Source organism: Solanum lycopersicum, chromosome 1 (assembly GCF_036512215.1).
Source record: "Solanum lycopersicum chromosome 1, SLM_r2.1".
In the NCBI taxonomy this organism is placed as follows: domain Eukaryota; kingdom Viridiplantae; phylum Streptophyta; class Magnoliopsida; order Solanales; family Solanaceae; genus Solanum; species Solanum lycopersicum.
In genome coordinates, this window is record NC_090800.1 from 77513551 (window position 1) to 77531172 (window position 17622).

At 37.7% G+C, this 17622-nt stretch overlaps 1 protein-coding gene and 1 pseudogene across 1 annotated transcript in view; one reads left to right on the forward strand and one right to left on the reverse strand.

Annotated features, from left to right (window-relative positions):
• The first annotated feature begins 13516 nt into the window (after positions 1-13516).
• The window catches only part of LOC101264759 (uncharacterized), a 41314-nt gene continuing 37208 nt past the window's right edge, over positions 13517-17622 (forward strand). Inside the window, exon 1 of the mRNA XM_069299768.1 lies at positions 13517-13533. The gene's annotated coding sequence lies outside the window, so the exon portion shown is untranslated. The remainder of the gene's footprint in view (positions 13534-17622) is intronic.
• Positions 15904-16555, reverse strand: LOC101261272 (histone H3.2-like; annotated as a pseudogene).

Sequence of the window (17622 nt, forward strand, 5' to 3'; positions counted from 1 at the left end):
AAACTTCTGCGTTCATCATTGGAAGATTTCCTGCAAATAAGGAGAAACTTACATAAAAATCAATACAAAAAAACTTTTGGGCACACACTAAACTTAAGGAATAAACATTAAAAATATCGTGAAACCACGGTATATCACCATCATTCCATTAGTTTGAACTATCTTTTATAATTTCTATTTTCTAGTTGGGTAATTTTATTTCTTAAATTGTGACCATTTTTAGCCATCAATTCTAATACTACAGCATATGAGCATGTTCCAATAATTTTTTTGGTGACTTTCTTATTTAATATTAACTCATCTATTGATGCCAACATGATCAATATACTTTATATTAGATTTAAGCACTTCGTTTCTCAGGGGAAGTTTAGTAGCCTTGTATGTCGATTGTGCAGATCACTCTATGGTCTAGAACAATTTTTCTGAAGCTTGGGTTGGGAAGTTCAACACCAAAATTATGAATCAAATTCAGTATTTCATGCGAAGATTTAGCACATTGAGATTTACTGACATTATGCATCAAATCCATCAAATCCAATATTTAATAAGAAGACAAGCACATTAAGATTGACAGTCAATTTGGTGAAGTCTGCAAATATCTCACCAAGCCCCTCATTAGTCCCCGTGTTAATTACATTTGTAACAAGCTAGGTGCATGAATTGTACGCACTAGCTTGAGGGGGAGTTTTAGAATATGAATAGGTTTATACAATCGTATTAGAATAGGAACAGTTCATACAATCCTATTAAAATAGGAACAGGTTTATATAATCCTATTAGAATAGGAATAAGACTACTAAATAATATTCTATTTGGTAAAGGATTGTATTCTATGATCTATAAATAGGATCTCATGTAATAATGTAGATATAACAACAATTCAATATTATTATTTTGCTATATTTCTCACACCAACTCGAGTTGTACCAATCTACTTTCAGATGTGTTGTCATTTGCAAGTCATTCCATATTAAATTTGAACTTAGAGCTGATTGAGATTGTGAATGCATGACTATAAAAAGGTATGTGGTAGTTACTGGTTAAAAGTCCTTTACTTTCTGATTGTTTGTTGCTTAATTAGGTATATCGATTTTCTGCAGAGAAAAGTGGAATCAATTTGTTGTCTCTCTCCTGATGTTTGAAGTAATCACATGGCTTGATTAGCCAAGAGAGAAAAGGATACAAACTCCAAATTTGTTTGACTTTGTTGAGTGATATTGATATCATGTCAAAAAAAAAAATGATGGAACTAGTCAACTTAGTCTATTGGGATAAATTGTGTTACAGTCATATACTTGCTTCAAATTTTAAAAAATACACCTGATTCAACATCTTCTGAATAACTGGTGTGCATTTAAAAGATATGTAAATTGAGTAGCTCTGTCTATAGATTGGGACTTTAAAACTCAGGAAGGTTAGCGGATGGTAAATGTTGACACCAAATTTTAAAATTAATACTTTTTGAGTATGTTATTTTAAATAATTCAAAATACATGTTTTTGTCATTTTAATGAAATTTGTTGATAATCATCCCTTTTCTCAAAGTATTAGAATTTTTATCAATTATTATGTTTATATTATTTTGCTACAACCAGCCGTTCAAATATTTGTTCATTTCTTATAAAATTATTATTTTTGTTAAATTGCATTTTTTTACATGTAATTGATTACGTTCATTACATTTTCCTATTCATTTTTCTCTGTTACATTGTTAATACTCATTTTGATATTTTGCGCAATCAAAAAAATTCATTCAAAATCGAACACAATTTTTATACATAAATATTTTATCAATAAATAATTTTTGGGCCACGATCTCAAGCCCGTGACTTGGGCCCATGTTGTTACCAATTCCTATTTAAAGAAAGGTTTGCCCATTAGGTTGAGGTGGTGGATAAGATTTAGAATAGGATTTTAATAATTTTTAGATAAAAAAAAGGGTTCTCTTCACTGTATTTCCTCTTTCCGGCCAGCTCACTGCCGGAGCACCATCTCCCAAAGGCCACCACCACCAAAAAGTTGGCTAGAACAATTCATATTTTTCGGTGAAGCTCCAACCAGCCACTAAATCGCTGCTAAACTCAGCCTCGTTCCTTCACGAACAGCCAACCAAACAGATCCATGTCCTCCTTTCTTCTTCTCTTCTCCGACCAAACATCGCTCAACCCAAACTTCCCTTCTGTTTTCAGCCAACAACACCAGAAAAAACCTCCAAAACCCCCACCAAAAGCCATCGGAAATAACCATTAACTCCGACCATAACGTTGCCAATAGAAAATCCAACCAGATTTAAACCTCACTGGTCCAGCTTCGCAAAGCCACGACGCCAAATTCCGGCGAAACTAGACCCAAAACCCCACCGCCCAGTCCCTTTCTCTCCCCCTTTACGATTTTGTTCATCTTGTAGGTATTCCGGCGAAACTTCGAACTCCGGCAAGCTGCGAACCAACAACACCAAGAACTTGAAATTTCGATGACCCTTCTCTCTTTTTCACATTGTTTGTATAAAGTTATGTTGATTTTTAGATTCCAGATGTTATTGTTACTTCTTGTTGTTTGTTATCAACTTGGGATTTTAAAGTTTATTTTTTGGCACTTGCTTATGTTTCCAGCTTTCTAGCAAAGTTTTGGTCTTCTCAATGGACATTATTACTATTCTAGCTTTATTTTTAATCCATTGCATATCTGGAAACAAACCAAACTAGTTTATTATGAGAGTTTTATTTGTAATTATAGGTTCAGTTGTGATAAGGGTTATTTTTTTCAATTATATTGAATCAACGCAGAAATATTTGATTGATTGAAACATGTCATTTCCACATATCGTACATTTTAATACTTAACACGATTATATTGTCTTCTTAAATAAATTTGACGTGTCATGACATTTTACACGTGACGCCAAACTAGTAACTTTATCAGTTATAGCTCAATTAAATAACTAATCTAACAAAGGATGACCATTTTTTTTTTTAAAAAAAAAAACTACATTCAAATATTCTTATTGTATTTATTAAATCCCGGTTAACGTATTTATGTTACATATACATTGATGAATATATCCATATCACCATATGTATTTTAGCACTAAATACGTGTATCTTTGATATCATATGTTTATTTATGCACAAAAATATTAAATATTTAATACAATATACACCGATGAAATTGATTATAGACACATTCATAAAATTAATACTAAATACCCAAATATATAACATTTGGTTACTTAAATGCATTCTAAAATAAATATACAGAGGCGAATGAAAGAGCCAATATAATTTAGATAGTGTAATTCAATTTTGAATACACTACAATGTATTTGAAATAGAAAATTATATCTAGTTTGACTCAAATGTTCCATAATATATTAATATTTTTGGCAAAAAACTGTAATTAAAACTGTTGTTTCAACATGTAATTAACATCAATACTAGTGTGCTTTGTGTTGTTTCCTCTCAATAAAATTTAAAATGACTAGATTCAAATAATCAAATAATTATATTCCTCATTGTATTTATTTGGATAGTATATTTTGATTATTTTTTAATTTTATATAATCTGAATTATAATAATAGACAAATTAATATTAGTAATAGGATTTTACTAAAACTTTTTCATAAAAGAATAAAGCAAAGCTCTTGAGTTGATGATTATGGGGAAAAAAGTTAAAGGTTTACATCTTTTTATTCATAAATTCTAATGAGGAAAATTTAATAATTAACGAGTAAATAAAAGTATACCGTCAATAATATTTTATTATTATTTTTATTTAGTATGACAAAGATGTTTATTAAAGTTGATTCTCCAAACATGAAATATGACAAGTAAGAATAAACAAAGAGTAATTAGATATTAACTTAATGTTAATGTGAGTATTATACAAAATTAAAGGGAAAAAATCTGTTAAAATCCAATATATTAATTTATTTATAAAAATAATAACTTAGCAATTAAGTTTTATCTTTATATAAAAAAAATCACATTTGAACTATGTATGATAACATGTGAAATGATATTTTTTTTGTAAATGATAAAAAAAAAAAAAAGATCATTAAATTTTATGATTACTTGAGGTTGAAGAAAGTAAAAAGTTACTATTGTGAGTAACCAAAAGAGGCTCTCCAACCTGAGAAAACGGAAAACCGTGTTCGAAAATACACAAAGTTTCTAATTTTTTTTTATTAAGGCGTAGAGTTACTAAATCATATGGGAAAAAGTTTCTAAATTTGTTGTGGCCACTCCTAAACAATATTGGAAAGGGGGAATAAGTTTCTAAAAAATACTAATCCTAAAACTTACGGTAAAAGGAAAAAAAATGTTATAAGAAAGGGTTTGATGAGTTAAAGTTTCTTATTACACTTAACAAATTACTTTCTTTTCCTTTGATAATTGTTGTTCTTGTTTGAGTGAGTTTTGTGAGAAGAATGGATATTGAAAGAGTTTTCATGAGTTGTTACAAGATTCAGGAGCAACCTGATAATATTTTCAACTTGATTGAATTTGCTCTACGTGTTGGTGCATTCAAGTATCAGCCACAATTTGAAAAACGCAAAGCCAAGATCATCAAGTTCCTCATGAATCCCTCAATGACATCAACTGATGATGATGATGATGAGGAGGAGGAGGAGGTTATGGAGGACAATGTTGGTGATCAAGATAGCGTCGAAGGGCCTGAGACAGAAGAAGGGGATGGGTTAGGAACACAACAAATAACTGCAGAAAGCAACAAACCCTTGTTGAGGAAGATTAGAATAGTCATCCGCAAGTCTGTAAAAGTTGATCCTGCGGAGACACAGAACAATTGCAATGCAAAAACAGAAAGCAGCACGGAGTTGAAGAAAACTGACTTGGTTCAACAACGGGATAAACCACAGTCCCATAATACTACTACTACTACTATGCCATCAAGAAAGAGGATGAACGCGTCTACCAAATGAGTACAAGTTGCTCCTCCTCGTGTAAGACTTCTTTCTGATTTATCTTTCGAGAAGCACCTTGACAGAGAAAAGCAGAGCCACAAAGGTTTCAAGAAGATGGAGAGAGATCATCACACAGAAAAGATGAGAGAAGGAGCACAAAAGACCCCTTCCCAGTGCAGGAGAAAAAGGTGCACTACTGGTTCAACAAAGAGCATGCTGCCGCCATTGATGAAGATGAATGTACAAGTTTCTCTTCCACCTAATCCAAAACAAAGCAACTGTAGTTCAAGTACAAGACCAATGCAGAAAACATCACAAAGCTCTGCAGTTGCAAGACCAATTCCAAAAGAAACACAAAGCGACACTGATATGAAGAAGAAATTTGAATCAAACAAGAGGAAGTTTGAGCAAAGGTTAGCAGATGAAAGGGAAGCCAAGAGACGGATTGTATTGGTAGACTTTCGTCAAATGCCTAAAGCTGCTTATGACCCTCCTGCTCCCAAGCGCTGTTGGAATAGGAAAAGGTGTTGAAGATTATGATGATTCGAGTTGTTATAAATTTCTCACCAGAATTTTTGTTCTTACTTTTTGTCTTGTAATTTTGGAGAATATCATCAGCATTCACTTTATTTTTTAATCTAGTGTAGGGTATGCCCATTCTATATATGAATGATCTTTTACTCTGAAATAGAAAAAGTACATTTATAAAAATAGCTCGAAGGATCAATCAAGTATTCATTCCCACATTCCCTTCTCACATTATACATGTTGATTATTTGGCTTTGATGTGGTTCCTCATTACTATATGGGCTCCAAAGGGGTCGTTTGCCCTCTTTCATTTGAATAAATGCATTACTTTGCATGTCATCCTTTTTCTCAGAGTTGCTTCATTATTATCTTTATCCTCTTAAAAAATATCAATAGTTTTACTCTTGCTATTAGTAAGTTCAGGTAGTTGCAATTACAGATGAGGCTGAGAGCTGAAACCCCTCATGATTTAGCACATCTTCCTTTGTTTATTTTTATTAGTATTTAGTACTTAAATAACTAGAAGTAGATTTCATACCTCTGCGAGCAGTTGGTTTCAAATTTGAGAAATATTATAAGCTCAAGGAGATGTTTAACAGGCAAAACCATTTACAAAGTTTAGATCAAATTTTCTATCCTTAATTGTAGTTAGTGGAGTTTGTACAGCATCAAGGATTATCAAAACTAAAGATTACAAAAGCTGGCTCCTCGGAGCAACAGACTTCTATTCTGGAAAAACTGACAGAAGCGACGGACCCCACGACGGAACGTCATGGGCACGACGGACCGTCGCAGGGTCTCGTTTCAAAACACTTAAGAAATCTGAAATTGGGTACTGAAAATCGACTCTCTGAACTTTGTGACGGAATGGCAGGACGGACCGTCACAGACCCTTGGTGGAAATATTGGGTCTCTGAACTCTGCGACGACCTGCAGGACGGACCATCGCAGGCACGACGGCCCGTCACAGGTTGCGCAAATCCCAGGCAAAATCAGATTTCTGGTTAAGTTTTAAGGGACGTTTTTGACTGTTCTTGCCTTAATTATAAAGTTCGTGGGTTTATATTAATAACTCAAATTCTTGGGGGTTAAAAGAGGTAACCCTAAGTTAATTAGTGGGGTATTATTGCCATCTTTTATTCTTAATTATATACTAATTAGGGTAAAAGAAAGAGGGTTTGAATAAGAAAAGAGAAAAGAAAAGCGAGAGATAGATTGATCGATTGAGAGAGAAAGAGTCGAACGAGGAAGAAGAATATCAAAGCTTGGGAGATTGCTTGTTGATTCCAATTCTTCGGTGGAGGTAGGTTATGGTTTTCATGCTTTCATAGTAAACTCTTAATAGAGAATGATATGTATTGGTAGTATTGTAAACCCTACTATATGCTTAATTGTATGTTTGCGTGAATATGATTATGTGATTGTGATAAGATAAGCATGATGAAAATATTGAATCCCAAATCTTGAAAAGAAACTTTAATATACATTATTAATGATGATGCCTTGGTATAGAAGAAGGCTTGATGAATTAAAGTAATGGGATTGATGATGTCTTGGTATAGAGAAGGCCTGATGGTTTACAGAATGATATTAGTGGATCGGGTGTCACGAACCGGCACGTAGAATTAAGGGATCGGGTGTCACGAGCCGACACGTAGAATTAGGGGATCGGGTGTCACGAACCGACAAGTAGAATTAGGGGATCGGGTGTCACAAACCGACACGTAGAATTAGGGGATCGGGTGTCACGAACCGACACGTAGAATTAGGGGATCGGGTGTCACGAACCGACACGTAGAATTAGGGGATCGGGTGTCACGAACCGACACATAGATATAGGGGATCGGAGTGTCACGTACCGACACAAGAGGAATAATGAATATGAGGGATCGGAGTGTCACGTACCGACACCAGAGAATTAAAGATAATGAATCTTGAAAGATGTTAATATACTCAATCTAACGAACATAATTCCCAAATGAGTATGGTGTTGAGGCTTGAGCCCTCATGGATGAACTTGATGGTACTTATTGATGATTATAATACTTGTTGTGGCTACATGTTGAGTTTTATAGTTGATTTACGATAATATTGATATATACTGTTCCCTATTTTGAGTTGGCCGATGATATCTACTCAGTACCCGTGTTTTGTACTGACCCCTACTTTTATGTTTTCTTCTTGTTTATTTGTGGAGTACAGCAAACGTGCCATCGTCTTCAACTCAACAGTAATTCAAGCCAGTCTTACTACATCGGAAATTCAGGGTGAGCTAATGCTTCTAGCTTGGACTGGATCTTCTTCTTCAAGTCTTGATGCCTTGAACTTCCGGCATGGACTAGCTTCTTATGTATTTTTAGCTTTTAGAATACTCTTGGTTTAGTCATTTGATTGTAGATGTTCTTGTGATGATGACTTCCAGATTTTGGGGATGATAATAATAGTTTTGAATTGTTTTTATTAATGAGTTTAAGTCTTCCGCATTACTTTCTGTTGATATACGTTGAAATGTTAAGGGTTAGATTGGTTGGTTCGCTCACATAGGAGGGTAAGTGTGGGTGCCAGTCGCGGCTCGAATTTGGGTCGTGACAAACTTGGTATCAGAGCATTAGGTTCGTTGGTCTCATCACACAAGAATAGGTCTAGTAGAGTCTTAAGGAACGGTAGGGGGACGCCTTTACTTTTCTTTGAGAGGCTATAAGACTTTAGGAAAATTTCACTCTTTCATTCTTTCTTTCGTGCTACTACTTGAGTCCAATTGGTATCTAGGCGATACGAATTGGTATCTGACCATCTTCACTCTCTTTCGCAGATGGTTAGAACTAGAGCAACGACTACGCCAACACCAACATCGGCCAGACAAGAAACAACTGAGCCAGCCACTGGGGCTGTGGCTCGAGGAAGAACAACGGCAAGGGGCCGTGGAAGAGGTTGTGGGAGGACGTCCTCTAGAGGGAGAGGACAAGCACCTAGACCATCTGATACTAGGGCAGTGACTCCCCCACCGACTGAGGAAGTAATAAGAGAAGGGGAGGATGGGGAAACTGAACAAGTGCAAAATGAGGAAACGCCACCCCAACCTACCCCAGAGATGATCAATCAGGTTCTGGCTTATCTTAGCGGGTTGTCTGATCAAGGCCAGACACCCCCAGTGTTCTCTGCACCAGCACCTCAGGCTCCGGAAGTACAATAGCGGCTACTATGGCTCCCCGCATGGATGTTCCATTGGAAATAGGCACGTTTCCACGTTTGACTACTGGGCCTATAATGACAAATGATCAGCATGAACTTTTCAGTAAGTTCTTGAAATTGAAACCTCCAGTCTTCAAGGGTGCGGAATTTGAGGATGCTTATGATTTTCTAGTTGACTGTCACGAGCTACTGCACAAGATGGGTATAGTAGAACGGTTTGGTGTGGAGTTTGTGACTTATCAGTTTCAAGGGAACGCCAAAATGTGGTGGCGGTCACATGTCGAGTGTCAACCAATAGAGGCACCACCTATGACTTGGGCCTCATTCTCTAGTTTGTTTATGGAGAAGTATATCCCCCGGACTTTGAGGGATCGGAAAAGGGATGAGTTCTTGAGCCTAGAGCAAGGTAGGATGTCGGTTAATGCTTATGAGGCTAAGTTTCGTGCACTATCCAGATATGCCACTCAACTCTGTTTCAGTCCTCAAGAGCGGATTCGCCGGTTTGTGAAGGGGTTGAGGTCAGAATTGCGGATTTCGGCCTTACAGATAGCGGCAACGGCAAAATCCTTCCAAGAGGTGGTAGACTTTGTGATAGAAGTGGAAGGAGTGAAGCCAGACGACTTCACCACAACATCGACATCAAAAAGGCTTCGAAAGGGAGGTGATTTTAATGGTTCTTACACTAGAGGACAGGGTTCGGGAAGTTACTCAGTCCGACCAATTCAGTCTTCACTACAAACTGTAGTTGGGGGACCACCTCAGACCGGTCAACACTTCTCCGAGGGGCATATGATCGACTCCAAAGAATGTTATGGATGTGGGGAGATTGGACATATTAGGAGAAATTGTCCCAGACCAAGTTACAGACCCCCAATAGCTAGAGGTAGAGGTGGTCATGGTAGAGGCCGTTTTTCTGGAGGGCGTGGTGGTTGAGGTAATAGTGGTCACCAAAACGGCAGAGGTAATGGGCAAACTGGGGCCACTACACCACAACATGGTAGGGGCAACGGACAGACGAACGATAGGGCCCATTGTTACGCTTTCCCTGGGCGGTCTGAAGCGGAGGCATCTGATGCTGTCATCACAGGTAATCTTCTGGTTTGTGATTGCATGGCTTCTGTATTGTTTGATCCTGGATCCACGTTTTCTTATGTATCTTCCTCATTTGCTAATGGTCTAAATTTACATTGTGAATTACTTGATATGCCCATTCGTGTCTCCACTCCGGTGGGTGAGTCTGTGGTAGTTGAAAAGGTATATAGGTCTTGTTTGGTAAACTTTGTGGGGAGCAACACTTATGTAGATTTGGTTATCTTAGAAATGGATGATTTTGACGTGATTCTGGGTATGATTTGGCTTTCTCCGCAATTTGCAATCTTGGATTGTAATGCTAAAACGGTGACGTTAGCCAAGCCTGGGACAGACCCGTTAGTGTGGGATGGTGACTACACTCCCAATCCGGTCCGCATCGTCTCCTTTCTTTGTGCTAGGAAAATGATTAGTAAAGGGTGTTTAGCTTTCTTGGCACATCTCAAGGATGACACTACCCAAGTACCTACGATTGAGTCGGTTTCAGTAGTTCGTGCGTTTCTGGATGTGTTCCCTGCAGATCTTCCTGGTATGCCACCGGATAGGGATATTGACTTCTGTATTGATCTTGAACCCGGTACTCGCCCCATTTCTATACCCCCTTATAGAATGGCTCCCGCGGAGTTAAGAGAGTTAAAAGCACAGCTTCAAGAGTTATTGAACAAAGGCTTCATTAGACCAAGTGCATCTCCTTGGGGTGCTCCGGTTTTGTTTGTAAAGAAGAAGGATGGGAGTTTTCGAATGTGTATAGACTACAGACAACTAAACAAGGTAACCATAAAGAACAAGTATCCTCTTCCCCGCATTGATGATTTGTTCGATCAGTTACAAGGTGCTTGTGTCTTCTCTAAGATTGACTTGAGATCCGGTTATCATCAATTGAAAATACGGGCAACGGATGTGCCAAAGACTGCTTTTCGAACGAGGTATGGGCATTACGAATTTGTAGTGATGTCCTTTGGTCTTACGAATGCCCCTGCTGCGTTCATGAGCTTGATGAACGGGATTTTTAAGCCATATTTGGACCTCTTCGTGATCGTATTTATTGATGATATATTGGTATACTCAAAGAGCAAGAAGGAACATGAAGAGCATTTGAGAATGGTATTGGAAATGTTGAGGGAGAAAAAGCTTTATGCCAAGTTCTCTAAGTGTGCGTTTTGGCTAGATGCGGTGTCCTTCTTGGGGCACGTGGTTTCTAAGGATGGAGTGATGGTGGATCCTTCTAAGATATAGACAGTGAAGAATTGGGTAAGACCCACTAATGTGTCAGAAATAAGGAGCTTTGTTGGGTTAGCTAGCTACTACCGCCGATTTGTCAAGGGATTCTCTTCTATTGCTTCCCAATTGACGAACTTGACTAAGAAGAATGTCCCATTTGTATGGTCGGATGAATGTGAGGAAAGCTTTCAGAAGCTCAAGACTTTGTTAACTACCGCACCTATCCTTACCTTCCCAGTAGAGGGTAAGAACTTCATTGTTTATTGTGATGCATCCTATTCTGGTTTGGGTGCAGTACTAATGCAAGAGAAGAGTGTGATTGCTTATGCTTCAAGACAATTAAAAGTGCATGAACGTAACTATCCCACTCATGATTTGGAATTGGCCGCGGTAGTGTTTGCATTAAAACAATGGAGACACTATTTATATGGGGTTAAGTGTGAGATCTATACGGATCATCGTAGCCTACAGTATGTCTTTGCTCAGAAAGATTTGAACTTAAGACAGAGGAGATGGATGGAGTTACTAAAGGACTACGATATCACTATCTTGTATCATCCGGGGAAGACGAATGTTGTAGCGGATGCTTTAAGTAGGAAGGCGGGAAGCATGGGAAGTCTAGCTCACTTGCAAGCTTCTAGACGCCCATTGGCTAGAGAGGTTCAAACTCTAGCTAATGACTTGATGAGATTAGAAGTAAATGAGAAGGGAGGATTGTTGGCTTCGGTGGAGGCAAGATCTTCCTTTCTTGACAAAATTAAGGGAAGACAGTTCGATGATAAGAAACTGCGCAGAATCCAAGATAAGGTATTGCGAGGAGAGGCTAAGGAAGCACAAATCGATGAGGAAGGTGTTTTGAGAATCAAGGGAAGGGTATGTGTACCCCGCGTCGATAGTTTGATCAACACTATTCTGACAGAGGCTCATAGTTCAAGGTATTCTATACATCCGGGCGCAACCAAGATGTATCGTGACCTAAAGCAACATTTTTGGTGCAGTAGAATGAAGCGTGACATTGTGGATTTTATTGCCAAATGTCCAAACTGTCAACAAGTAAAGTATGAACACCAAAGGCCCGGAGGAACACTTCAGAGAATGCCCATTCTGGAATGGAAGTGGGAAAGAATTGCAATGGATTTTGTGGTTGGTCTTCCGAAGACAATGGGTAAGTATGACTCCATTTGGGTGATTGTTGATAGGTTAACTAAATCTGCTCATTTCATTCCGGTCAAGGTGACTTACAATGCAGAAAAGTTAGCCAAACTTTACATCTCGGAAGTGGTGCGATTGCATGGGGTTCCACTATTCATCATATCAGATAGAGGTACGCAGTTTACTTCTAAGTTTTGGAAAACATTGCATGTAGAATTGGGTACTAGGTTGGACCTTAGTACTGCGTTCCATCCCCAGACCGATGGTCAGTCTGAGCGAACGATTCAAGTGTTGGAGGATATGCTTCGTGCGTGTGTGATAGAGTTTGGTGGTCATTGGGATAGCTTCTTACCCTTAGCGGAGTTTTCATACAATAATAACTATCACTCAAGCATTGATATGGCCCCATTTGAAGCATTGTATGGTAGGAGATGTAGGTCTCCCATTGGTTGGTTTGATGCGTTCGAGGTCAGACCTTGGGGTACTGATCTCTTGAGGGATTCGATGGAAAAAGTGAGGTCTATTCAAGAAAAGCTTCTAGCGGCGCAAAGTAGACAAAAAGAATATGCAGATCGAAAGGTTAGAGACTTAGAGTTCATGGAAGGTGAACAAGTCTTGTTGAAAGTTTCACCCATGAAAGGGGTGATGCGGTTTGGTAAAAGGGGTAAACTAAGTCCAAGGTACATTGGACCATTTGAAGTACTTAAGCGAGTAGGGGAGGTGGCTTATGAGTTAGCCTTGCCTCCAGGGCTGTCCGGAGTACACCCGGTATTCCATGTGTCGATGTTGAAAAGATACCATGGGGATGGGAACTACATTATCCGTTGGGATTCAGTCTTGCTTGATGAGAACTTGTCTTATGAGGAGGAGCCTGTTGCTATTTTAGATAGAGAAGTTCGCAAGTTGAGGTCAAGAGAGATTACATCCATCAAGGTGCAATGGAAGAATCGACCCGTTGAAGAAGCCACTTGGGAGAAGGAGGCGGATATGCGAGAAAGATACCCACATCTGTTTAAAGATTCAGGTACTCCTTTTCGCCCTTGTTTTCCTTCTTTTAATTGTTCGGGGACGAACGATGGGTAATTGGTATCTAATGTAACGACCCGTTTAGTCGTTTTGAGCAACAGACTTCAATTCTGGAAAAACTGGCAGAAGCGACGGACCCCACGACGGAACGTCATGGGCACGACGGACCGTCGCAGGGTCTCGTTTCAAAACACTTAGGAAATCTGAAATTGGGTACTAAAAATCGACTCTCTGAACTTTGTGACGGAATGGCAGGACGGACCGTCACAGGTGTGACGGACCGTCATAGACCCTTGGTGGAAATATTGGGTCTCTGAACTCTGCGACGACCTGCAGGACGGACCATCGCAGGCACGACGGCCCGTCACAGGTTGCGCAAATCCCAGGCAGAATCGGATTTCTGGTTAAGTTTTAAGGGACGTTTTTGACTGTTCTTGCCTTAATTATAAAGTTCGTGGGTTTATATTAATAACTCAAATTCTTGGGGGTTAAAAGAGGTAACCCTAAGTTAATTAGTGGGGTATTATTGCCATCTTTTATTCTTAATTATATACTAATTAGGGTAAAAGAAAGAGGGTTTGAATAAGAAAAGAGAAAAGAAAAGCGAGAGATAGATTGATCAATTGAGAGAGAAAGAGTCGAACGAGGAAGAAGAATATCAAAGCTTGGGAGATTGCTTGTTGATTCCAATTCTTCGGTGGAGGTAGGTTATGGTTTTCATGCTTTCATAGTAAACTCTTAATAGAGAATGATATGTATTGGTAGTATTGTAAACCCTACTATATGCTTAATTGTATGTTTGCGTGAATATGATTATGTGATTGTGATAAGATAAGCATGATGAAAATATTGAATCCCAAATCTTGAAAAGAAACTTTAATATACATTATTAATGATGATGCCTTGGTATAGAAGAAGGCTTGATGAATTAAAGTAATGGGATTGATGATGTCTTGGTATAGAGAAGGCCTGATGGTTTACAGAATGATATTAGTGGATCGGGTGTCACGAACCGGCACATAGAATTAAGGGATCGGGTGTCACGAGTCGACACGTAGAATTAGGGGATCGGGTGTCACGAACCGACACGTAGAATTAGGGGATCGGGTGTCACAAACCGACACGTAGAATTAGGGGATCGGGTGTCACGAACCGACACGTAGAATTAGGGGATCGGGTGTCACGAACCGACACATAGATATAGGGGATCGGAGTGTCACGTACCGACACAAGAGGAATAATGAATATGAGGGATCGGAGTGTCACGTACCGACACCAGAGAATTAAAGATAATGAATCTTGAAAGATGTTAATATACTCAATCTAACGAACATAATTCCCAAATGAGTATGGTGTTGAGGCTTGAGCCCTCATGGATGAACTTGATGGTACTTATTGATGATTATAATACTTGTTGTGGCTACATGTTGAGTTTTATAGTTGATTTACGATAATATTGATATATACTGTTCCCTATTTTGAGTTGGCCGATGATATCTACTCAGTACCCGTGTTTTGTACTGACCCCTACTTTTATGTTTTCTTCTTGTTTATTTGTGGAGTACAGCAAACGTGCCATCGTCTTCAACTCAACAGTAATTCAAGCCAGTCTTACTACATCGGAAATTCAGGGTGAGCTAATGCTTCTAGCTTGGACTGGATCTTCTTCTTCAAGTCTTGATGCCTTGAACTTCCGGCATGGACTAGCTTCTTATGTATTTTTAGCTTTTAGAATACTCTTGGTTTAGTCATTTGATTGTAGATGTTCTTGTGATGATGACTTCCAGATTTTGGGGATGATAATAATAGTTTTGAATTGTTTTTATTAATGAGTTTAAGTCTTCCGCATTACTTTCTGTTGATATACGTTGAAATGTTAAGGGTTAGATTGGTTGGTTCGCTCACATAGGAGGGTAAGTGTGGGTGCCAGTCGCGGCTCGGATTTGGGTCGTGACATGTCCCAAGGTAAATTATCTTTTAATCCGAGTCTTGAATCTTTTTGATGATTAGGAATTTAGTTATTGTATATTTTTATCTTATGGTTTAGTCACACTCTCCCTTACACTAGTACTTATGCAATTAGGATGGTATTGGATTCTCTGGTCTCACCATCTACTAACCTGCCTGAGTTTAAAAGTTCCAATCTTGAATATACATAAGGCTGCTCAATTTACAAATCTTGTAATAGCATACATATAAATGTTCAGGTCAGGTGAATATTGAAGATTTGTAGCAAGTATATGACTGTAACACTACTTATCCTAATAGATTAAGTTTACTGATTCCATCACTTCTTTTCTTTTGGCATAATATCAATATCATTCAGCAAAGTCAAACAATTTCGTAGTTGCACTCTTTCTATCTCTGCAGAAACTTAATTACCTATTTAAGCAACAAACAGTTAGAAAGGGCTTTCTGATAATATAAGACTGTAATTAATAACCAACACATCCCTTTATATAGTCCTACATTTCAAAAACTCAATCAGCTCTAAGTTCATATTCAATGTAGAAAGACTTGCAGGAGACAAGATATCTGAAAGTAGATTCGTTGAATGAGGGTCCATAAATGATGTACTTTTCCATATAATGTATTAACAAATGTGTCAACACCAGTTGGGAATCTTTTTGCAGTAATTGAGATCTAAATGCTTATATTTCTTTCCTCGATAGCAATCGTACAAGCTAGCAAATAATTTAACAATTGCAACTTTCTGGAGAAGAGAAACACTTATGAGAACTGTACACTCTACACAACCAAAAGGCAAAAGCAATAAAGAAGGAAATGTAAATTACTCTAATCCAGATCATAGAATGAGCATCAGCTTTAGCTGAAACAAAATGAACTACAGGTTTCATTAATCAGATTCCAGAATAGTACTAAACCAAAGGTTTACACATCAAGGAATATGATTTACATAACCAATCCTAACATTCAACAAAAACTCCTAAGCCCTTTCTCCACGAAGCCTCCTAGCAAGCTGAATATCCTTGGGCATGATAGTTACCCTCTTGGCATGGATTGCACAGAGATTGGTATCTTCAAAGAGCCCAACAAGGTAGGCCTCAGCAGCCTCTTGTAGAGCAGCCACAACACTGCTCTAAAACCTCAGATCTGTTTTAAAATCCTGAGCAATTTCCCTCACTAGCCTCTGAAATGGGAGCTTCCTGATCAACAACTCGGTTGACTTTTGGTATTTCCTGATTTCTCTTAGAGCCACAGTTCCTGGCCTGAAACGGTGAGGCTTCTTCACTCCTCCGGTGGCCGCAACTGACTTTCTGGCAGCCTTGGTGGCTAGCTGCTTCCTTGGAGCCTTTCCACCAGTTGATTTACGGGCAGTTTGCTTGGTACGAGCCATATCGATCGTATGCTAAGATGAAGTAAGAATTGAGAAAAGCTTGACTGTGCAAAAATGGTGAATTTGAGGGATATTATATAGGAGTAAACTAGGAGGGAATCATTTGAAATTTTGGGCTGTGAAATTGTAAGTGAATGATAGCCGTTGGATTATAAAGATTTAGTGTGGGACGGTCGATATCTCACATAGCAAATGTTAGCTAGGATACCAATCCGCGTGCTACTTTATTAACAAATAGATATTTGCCACGTGGATTTTCATTTTTCGCTTTATTTTTGGGCCAACTGGTTAGTGACAAAAAGAAAAAATAAAACAACGCTTTCTATTATATATATATATATTAAAATATTTAATTTTTATATAACAAATATAAGTATATTTTTATTTTAAAAAGGGAGTCAAAATACAAAAGTATATATTGACTGTATATTATTATACATCCATACTAGAAATATATATGATAAATCAATATTATAAGTCTTTTGCAAGTCACTCCATATTAAATCTGAAACTTAAAGTTGTTTGAGATTGTGAATGCACGACTATAAAAAGGGATGTGGTAGTTACCAATTATAGTCTAAAGATCGGTAAGTGCTTTACTTTTTGATTGTTTGTTGCTTAATTATGTATTTCAATTTTCTGCTGAGCAAAATGAAATCAATTTTTTGTCTCTCCTGATGTTTCAAGTAATCATGTGGCTCGATTAGCCAAGAGAAAATGATGGAATACAAACTCCAAATTTGTTATGACTTTGTTAAGTGATATTGATATCATGCCAAAACGAAAAAAGTGAAGGAACCAGTCAACTTAGTCTATTGGAATAAGTTGTGTTATAGCCACATACTTTGCTACAAATCTATATCTTCTGAATAATTGGTAGATAAATAAATTAGTATGTCTCCTACAATACTTCCCTTAACCTAATAAGCTAATATCTCATTACTCTCTTCGTTTGTTTTTATTTGTTATATTTTAATTTTCGAGAGTCAACTTTGATCAACATCTCTATGATACTAAATAACGAAATGATAAAATATTACTCACGATAATGTTATATACTTTTATTTATCGATCAATCATTAAATTTTTCTTGTTAGAATTAATGAATAAAAAGATATAAACCTTTGATTCTTC